The following is an 8,844-nucleotide window of genomic DNA, read 5'->3' on the forward strand; positions in this document are numbered from 1 at the left end:
AAGATGTACCCGTGGACGCTGCATCTCCCCCAGGCCTGCCCCCACCGCCACCGGCCTTTGCACCCTCAAATAACACAGAAGCCTCAGCACCAGAGGAGTGCCTGCCTCCCAGCTCCCTACAGAGGCGGTGTCCAGTGCCAAGCCAGGTGGGCTGTAGACCCAGGGCAGGGCTGCAGGCTCCAGCTACACCTCGGGGGAGGGGTACAAGGCACCGTCCTGCTGATTTTGCAAAGATGGAGCTTCGGAGATGGGCCCCAGTAGCCGGGAGTGGCGCGTGGGCAGCCAGGGTCTGCGTCCTGGTGCTAGGGAAAGGGCAGAGCTGCCTCGAGGCAGATGGTCCCCAGGAGTCTCCCAGTGCCACCCCCAGGAGACAAAGCCGCGTGGCCCATCAAGAAGCTGAACCGCACAGTGACATGCCCAGCTCCCCTCCCAGGTCTAGAGCCTGGTCAGGGCAATGCTTTTGTGAATATTTTCACTTTAACCCTCAAAATCATCCATTGTGGGGTGCCTTTGCTCCCCGGAAGAGATACGTTGCAGCCCCTACCCCCAGTACGTCAGACAGTGCTCTTCTTTGGGAATAGGGTCATGGCAGGTGTGATTCATTAAAATAAGATCATGCTGGGATTGGGGGGGACCCTAATTTGATATGACCTGTGTCCTTATAAGTGGACGTGATGTGTCAGGGACAAGAGGAGTTCCGAGCAAGGCCTCTACCAGGCCTGGGAGGTCAGAAGCGGTAACAGCCTAAAGGATGACTGGGGTCAGGAGAGCAGGGAGGGTATCCCAGGTAGAGGGAATGGCCTGTGCAAAGGCTGGAGAGGATGCTGCCCGTCGCTGCCCACCCTAAGCAGCAGGTGGCTTTGTCTGGCTGGTGGGCAGAGTTGGGGTGGGTGCAGGAGGGGCACAGTCGGGTCCCACAGGGTCTGGTCAGTCACATTGAGTCTGGGTTTTACCTAGGGCACTGCGGAGCTATGGAAGGGCTGGGAGGCTGGCCATGGTCGAATGTGAAGAAGCCTTGGAGGCCGGTAGAGATAGAGGGGACCTGGAGGCCGGTGGAGTCCTGGGTGTGAGCACTGGCACTGGGCAGCGGCAGGGGAAAGGCGAGAAGGTGAGCAGAGCCGAGAGGACACCTGACTGTGTCCACCAGACCTGTTCCCCCAGAAGACGCTGCCCTCCCGAGGAACCTCCCTCCTCTCTCGACCCACGGGGGCAGGCGCATTCCTGGCTGGCACCTCGGGGAATTTAGGATTTCTGCCTCACACACTCTCAGCCAGTCACCTGGGCTGTGCGTGAGTTCACGTCTTCAGGGGCTGGGGACTATGAGGTGTCACAAAAGTGGCCACGAGAGGCAGGTAAAAGCCCCCAAAGTCTTTACCATGGTCCGCCTCAGAAAATCACTTGTCTGATGGTACGGGTTGGCATGTGGGGCGGCGTCAGCACTGGTAAGGGCCTTGGGTGGGGAGAGGGTTTGTGTTATCCAATCGCAATGCTAAGTGCATTGCTTCACTTTAGGCATCAACCAGCCTGTCCAGGCCGCACAGTGCACAGATACCGGGTCAGATATGACCCCGGTGGTTTCTTCAAGGTGTTTTGGGAAGAGACTGATGTTTCAGTCGGCAGAGTAAAGCAGATTGCCTTCCCTAATGTGAAGCGCCGGCGTGGGCCTGGGCCTGGGGCAAGGCCCTGCCCGCCCCCCTCAACCCCACCTGCAGGGGAGCCTCATCCGTGTGCTCCACATTCGGGGCTGCCTGAAAGAGTCCCTGGGGGACTCCCCTCTCCGCGTGGACCCACTGACTTGGAGAGTGCTCTCGGTTACCTCTGGGCACAGCAAGGCCAGGAAGCGAGCCCGTCTCACGCCGAGCGACCACCCCCTCCTAACGATGGAAGCTGGCCCTCTCCATCCAGGGCGCCCGCCTCCACCTGGAGGGGTCAGGTCCTCAGGGATCAGGTGTCTGTGAAAACAATCCCGAGAGCCATCCGGAAGCTTCATTTCCAGCCAGGGTTAGGGTTCCAGAGGTCGCCCTGAGCGTGTCATGCACACGACCTATCAAATACACTCGGCTCCTCGCGGCACCTCCAGGAGCTCAGGGTGTTTCCACTGACGTCCTGGTCAGGTTTCCCTCAGCTCGTTTTCACTGTGGTCCGATCGGCTCAGGCTGGGAAAACGAGCTGAGGGCACGGGCGGAGCCCAGCACACACCCTGACCTCCTAGAGGTGCCACGAGCAAAGGAGTGTGTTCAGAGAGCTTCCAGGGCAGCCAGTCCCGTGAAGTCCTCCACGTTCACCAGGAGTTCATCGCAGCTGCGGCCAGGCTGGGAAGGAGAGGTGGCCACAGGCAGGCAGCGTGTCTGTTCCGGATGCAAACCGCAGCCCCAGCCCCGCCCCCGGAGACTTCTCTGGTGCTGGGTGGACGAGGCTGCAGTGCACAGGCCAGGGAAGGCCGAGGAGCCGCCCAGGTGAGGCCCGAGCTGCCTGGCGGCATCTGTGTGGACCCCAGGGCACGTAACTGCCTCAGCACACCCGACCTCCAACTCACATTCCTCACAGGTGTCCTGGGAAAGGGGTCCACCGACTGGGCAGGAGCTCCCTGAGCCAGCTCACTGGATGGAGCAAACTGACTTGGAAATCAAAGTGATGCCCAGACGGAGCAAGAGACAACCCCGGACCAACCCCCCGGGCCACACCCGCGCGCCAGCCAGGACCAGGCCCTGCGGAGGCTCGCTGGGAAGCTGGCGCTGTGTTGTTCCCCCGCCAGCTGCTTGCTTCCTCCCGGGCTCACTGGAGTGCAAACTGCTTTCGCTTGTTTGAAATGGAAATTTTTTTCCTGTCTTTATACTTATTGTCACTTGTATTTTTCTCCCCAGAAATGGGGATTTGGATGTGAAGGCGGCTCGTGTGTGCGTTTCCGTGTGCGTGAACAGACACATCTGTTTCCACTTTGGGTTGGGGGGGGGGTTGGTGCAGGGCGAGGGCTGCAGTCTGAGCCAACAGAGTCTACGGAAGCAGAGACAGAAGCCTGTGGAGGGGGCAGGGCGTGGGCGGAAGCAGCCCCCGCGGGTGGGGCTGAGGCCAGGGTTCCTCTCCACCAGCCCCTTAGGGTTGCATCAGGTGAGGGGGTCCCAGGGACCTCTGCTCCTTCCCACGGCTTTGAAGGCTGCCAAGGCCTGCTCCAGCGACCCCCTGGGTCCTGGCTCTCACTGAGCCCTCCGTCTCCCTGCCTTTGCACCCAGGTTCCCCCAACCCCTTTATCTGTGTCCCTAGGAATGCCCTTACCCTTCCAGGCCCAGCTCCAGCTGGCTTCACCCCCGCAGAAGCCGCCCTGCCAGTCTTTGTTCAGTCTTCGGTGCCTCAGGGTTTGCTGCAGACCTGACCATGTGTTTGGGGTAAGCAAAGACTTCAGAGTCCAGCAGCGTCAGGCCGCCTCGCGCCCTGCCCTTCTCCCCGCGTGCTGCCTCCCGGGCCTGGTTCACACAGGTGCTTTGTGGGGGGAGTGGAGATGAAGACAAAGGTAACCACAAGGATAGTCCCCCCTCCAGGAGCCCCTGCCTTCACTGCAAGGACAAGGCGGAGGAACAACCTGCAGCAGAGACTGGGGCCCGGGGCTGCCGGGGTGGTCAAGGCGGTAGAACGACCTGCAGCAGAGACCAGGGGGCCCCAGGGCTGCCGGGTGGTGAGGGTGTGCTTCCCGGAGGTGGCCGGGCCTGAGCCTCAGGGGTGAGTGGTGACCACATGGAGACCGGGAGCTGCTGCTCTGCTGAAGGTGAAGGTCAGGCTCCAGGGGAAACTGACAGGCAGCACAGGAGAGCCAAGCTCCAGACTCAGCCGTGCTCATTAATCCTTCCTTCCTTCCTTCATTCATTCAGCCAGTTTTCCGCAGACTCCTACAGTGGCTGGGGACCTGCAGTGAACCACACAGACGGGATCCCTGCCCTTGTAACCCACATAGAGTAGGCAAGAGAGAGGAACCCAGATGGTGACAAGCACAGGGGCTGAAATGGAGAAGGGCGGCAGGGACTAGGGAGGGTGGGGGTGCTGAGGGGCTGAGCCTGTACTGTCAGAAAGGCCCAGTCCCAGACACTGGCCTCAGGCTTAGGCAACTGGAGTCAGGCCCCTCAACCCTCTGGGCATCCCTGGGTCCCCCAAGGACGGCCCTGGGTCCTGCAGGGGAGGGCTGGGTACGGAGCACACACCAAGGCCAAGCTCCGCCACCCCGTGGCCACAGACATCTCTTCCAGGCCTCGAAGGCAGGGGTGAGGAAACCAAGGTGCCAAGAGGCGACAAGCTGCCCAAAGCCCCCATCGGGGACGGGGTGTCCACCAAAGCTCCATCCATAGCATGAGCTTGGAGCTCAGCATCCCAGGAAGGGAGGCAGGTGCCCCATCGGATGCCATCTTGCCCAGAGGAATCCAGGTGGTCCACACTGACTGGTCCACACCCGGAAGGCAAGGACAGGCCCGGGGGGTTTGGCCACACTCCACCTGCACATGTGTCCTGGGCGATGTTGCATTTCAGGAACAGTTCACGGTGGCCAGAACGAGGCAGCCTACAGATGGAGACGTGGAGCCCAGGTCCCAAGGGCAACAGCAGCCAGGCTGCCACTGGTGCCCGGTGAGCCTGAGTTCACGCATTCACGCAACGTGCAGTTGTCCACCACGCATTTGTCTGGCGGCCGCGCCATCTCGCTGACTCCTCCCTAGCCCAGGCGGAGGAACCCCAGGCCCAGAGTGGAAGGGACTCCCAGGCTGCCCTCCTGCCCCTCCTCCGGGAGCAAGTTGGAGGCACCAAGCCCCAGCAGCCTCAGCCTGGGCCACCCATACAGAGCACACACCATGGCCAAGGTCCGCCACACCGTGGACACGGATGCTTGTCCTCAGGCCTCCAAGGCAGGGGTGGGGAAACTGAGGCACCAAGAGGTGAAGCAAGTTGCCCAAAGCTCCCTTCCTGGATTTCAGCACAGCCCTGTCTGATGCTGGAGGCTCCAAAAGGCTGCTGCTGCCTCTGCTGTCCCTCAGAAAAGAACCGGAACAGCCTGTGCAAGCCTTGGCCCAGTGGGCTGATGGCTGTCTCTGGTCTCTCCGTGGGGGAGGAGAGGCTTGGGTGCCAGCCCCACCCCGTGGCTGTGGCACTGGCTCTGGGAGGAGCTCCAGGTGCAGGCTGTCAGCCTTCGACGAGACTGAGCGTCCTTGTACACCAGGGACAAATTTAGCACCATGGGCGGGAGGTAAACACATTGGTGCCATCCCGGCAGGGCCTTTATTGACTCCTCCATGAAGGACAGCGGTGGGTGGAGGAGGCCACCGTGGGCTACCAGCCCTCCCTTGAGGGCTAGGGATAGGGCGGGCCCCAGGACACCCTGACTCTGTTCATGTCTGTACTCACTCTGTGATGAGGTCTCAGGCAGAGAGGGCACTTCCCTGGTAGTCCCTTGGCCATCCCAAAGTTCATCACATCCCTTACCCTAGCCGAGCCTTCCTGTCTGAGAACCCCATCCCCAACGGCACCTTGAGGCCCAGCAGGACCCCAGTGGAGGCCAGGACCGCTGAGCTCAGCCTCCATGTCCACACAGCATCTTCTGCACAGAGAAGTCTGGGCCACTAGTGAGTTGTCTGAGGCTGAGAGAGAAGGACCCGCACCAATGGCCGGTGGTCCCTAGAGATGCTGTACCGGGCCCTCACAAACATGCCTGTGTGCACACACCCCTGCATGCACAGGTGTGGTGTACAAGCACGGAAGTGTGCAAACACACCACCCGGGACAGTACTCATGAGCACACACTGCAGCGCAGACAGGTATGCACACGTGTGTAGAGCTGCACGTAGTAGGATGTGCATCCATCTCCAGGAAACTTGAGGGGCTCGCACACACCTATACACCCACACCCAAACCCACACAAGCAGGGACAAGTGGTCACATGTTTGTGCACCAACCCACCTGGGGTGGTTAATTTTACGTATCAACTTGACTGGGCCACGGGGTGCCCAGATGTTTGGTTGAAGTGATTTCTGGGTATGTCCACGCCGGTGTTTCTGGAGATGAGTATTTGAATGCTGGACCGAGGAAAGCAGGTGTCCCCCAGTGTGGGCGGGCTCACCCGATTTGCCAAAGACCTGAATAGAATGCAGAGGCCGAGGAGAGGAGAATGGGCTTTCTCGTCCTGCCTACTTGAGCTGGGACATGGGTCCTCTCCTGCCCAGGGACTTAGACTTACACCACTAGTGCTCCTGGCTCTTGGGTCATGAGGATCTGATCGAATGCCACCAGCATTCCTGGGTCTCCAGCGTGCAGACTGCAGAGTGGGGCCTTCTCAGCCTCCATCATTGTGTGAGCGGATTCCTTACAATAAGCCTCTTCACGTCCTATTGCTTTGTTTCTCCAAAGAGCCCTGAGTAATGTGCCACCTCAGCACACGCTCCTAAGCGAAGCTGGGGTGGACGAAGCTGAAGGAGGATCACACCGGCTCCACGCACTGACAACAGTGCCCGTGAGCCCACACACTGGGCTGGACTCTGCACTGGTCCTCATGGAAGGCAAAGGCAACAGTGACAGTAGCTCTGCTGTGTCCACTGTCTTCAGGTGAGAGGCTGTGTGTGACAGACCTAGGGTTCCCTGTCCAGCTCAGTTGTACCCCAAATTCCCTCAAGTCCACAGCCCTTATGCAAATCCTTGAGCACACATGTCAAGCATGTTTCTGGCCACACATTTGCACAGGCCTGTGGATGGCCCCAGATGCACCAGGGCACATAACGCACCAGTGTCTAGGACTCAAAGTGCACCCCACGGGCTGTGTACACCCCCATACTCACATCTGCAGACCCGTGTGCACCCACAAACACACACGTGCCCCACACATGCTCACACAAATCATGCTTCATCCCATCTCCACCCCAGTCTCTTCCAGAGACTGTCCACCCCTTACTGGGAGGTGGGTGGGAGACGGAGGCCCACCCTGCCACCTCCCTGTCCCCAAAGCAGTAACATCATTCTCCTCCCTGCCATTAGCAGCTGGGCTGTTGGATCGCCTTTCGGATGATGCGCAGCCATCCACCAGTCTGTGAAACAGTGTGCACACTGCCAGGCTGCCCCGCGTCCAGAAGACAGACCCACATGGCCCCCCTCCCGACCCTTGGGAGGACAGAGTAGGGGGACACCCAAACCGGACCCCACAGCCAAGAGCTGGGAGGGAGAGTGCCTGGACAGCACCCCCTGTGATGAACTCCTGAGCCCTACATTCTCTAATGGGGGACAAAAGAGTCCCAGAGCACCCCCACCACAAGAGGGGGGGCCCTCAGAGGGTCAGGGGAGTCCCTGGGGCCATGGGCACCCTGGCATCTTCAATCCATACCCTGGGTCCTGCATGAGAACCCTATTCTCCCTCCCCAAGATGCACCCCTTTCCACACGAACCCCCTTTGCTGCCTAGTACAGCAAAGGTATCTATAGTTTGATGAATGAACCATCATTGTATAAATGACAACTCTGATAATGTCTGCACTGGGGACACTTGCTTTTAGCTAGATACAGAAAGCAAGACAGCTGCCCCCAAGAGTGGACATCTGGGCTTGACGCCCTGGGCCCGAATCCTGGCTCTGCCTCTTAACTGCTGTGTGGCCTTGGGGAGGTGACACCACCAGCCTGTGCCTCAGTTTCCACCTTAGTAAAGTGGGCCCAGATGTCAGACTGACCTGGCAGGGCCCTCACAAGGGCTCAGCAAGTTAATTTTGTAAATCGCCCAGACCTGTGCCCAGCTTGGATGAGGGCGCTCCGTGGCTCACCGTAGAACTGAAAACGCATCTCATGTAGCCTCTAGCCAGACCTGGAGGCTCGGGATCTTCGCCCCATTCTCCAGATGAGGAGACCAAGACCCAGGAGGGCCCCCCGCCAGGGCCTCACCACTCATGAAGGACCCAGACAGGGTGCCCTGCAAAGATCTCTGGTGAACTTATATTCCAGGAGGCGAATTCTCCTCTGCTGGACAAAGTGGCCCTGGGAGTGCCATGGGAACTCCAGAATATTGAATTTCACTGGGTCTGCGGTCAAAATGTCTAAAATCAAAGCCATTTCTCAAAAATCCATAGATACATCTGTCCTCAAAAAGAAGTGGCTATTGGCAGGATTTTGCTTTCTGAATAGGGCGGGGTCATGGTTGGGGCTTCCAGAAGGCCCAGCTGGCCCTCTGCAATCTATCCAGAGCCAGCTCAGCCCCTTTCCTGTCCTGCCCCATTCTGGGGTGCCACAAAGTCATGCACGTCCCTATCCTGGACCTGGAACATCACACCATCCATCCAAGATGGCCAGTAGATACCTGCTGATGACTGGATCGCCCGTGGTGGCCTCTCTCCTGGAGTCTGGCCCTGCCTGGATTTACTTGGGCAGGACTGGCCACACCCCCTGGGCCATCCTACCCACACCAAGACCCTGTGATCCCAACCCTCCTGCAGGAACAGCCGCCTTCGTGGCTTCCCCGCCCCAGCAGAAGGGGAGGGTTAGCTCGCAGCTTCCTCTGGGGCAGGGGCAGGGGCAGGGGAGGATTTGGCTTCATTAATCCCCTGGGGCCAAGGCCTCCCTCCCGGCAGCAGCCTGGCCCCAGCTCCGACAGCCAGGGCCTCGAGCCCAGGTGCGTGACTGTCACCAAGATAAAAGAGACGTAATTAAATTCCAATCAGCCGAGTGATTTGCTATCATAATGTAATATTTCCCTCCAGCCTCTTAATCCCACAGATCTGTCTCCGTCAGCCTGCCCGTATGGGGGTCCCTGCCTGCCTGGGCTTCAGGCCTTCCTGCCATCCTGGGCCCAGCTGCAGGAGGAGCGGTGGGAGGGGACGTCCACCCAACCTGCCCCTCTTGG

General features: G+C 59.7%; 1 long non-coding RNA gene across 1 annotated transcript; it reads left to right on the top strand.

Moving 5' to 3' along the window:
- The first annotated feature begins 1,321 nt into the window (after positions 1-1,321).
- LOC144334685 (uncharacterized) lies at positions 1,322-2,701 on the top strand. Its single transcript, XR_013404808.1, has 3 exons — positions 1,322-1,408; positions 2,170-2,456; positions 2,548-2,701. It is a non-coding gene; the product is annotated as an uncharacterized LOC144334685 (long non-coding RNA).
- The last annotated feature ends 6,143 nt before the right edge of the window (positions 2,702-8,844 follow it).

This window comes from Macaca mulatta, chromosome 15 (genome assembly GCF_049350105.2).
Source record: "Macaca mulatta isolate MMU2019108-1 chromosome 15, T2T-MMU8v2.0, whole genome shotgun sequence".
In the NCBI taxonomy this organism is placed as follows: domain Eukaryota; kingdom Metazoa; phylum Chordata; class Mammalia; order Primates; family Cercopithecidae; genus Macaca; species Macaca mulatta.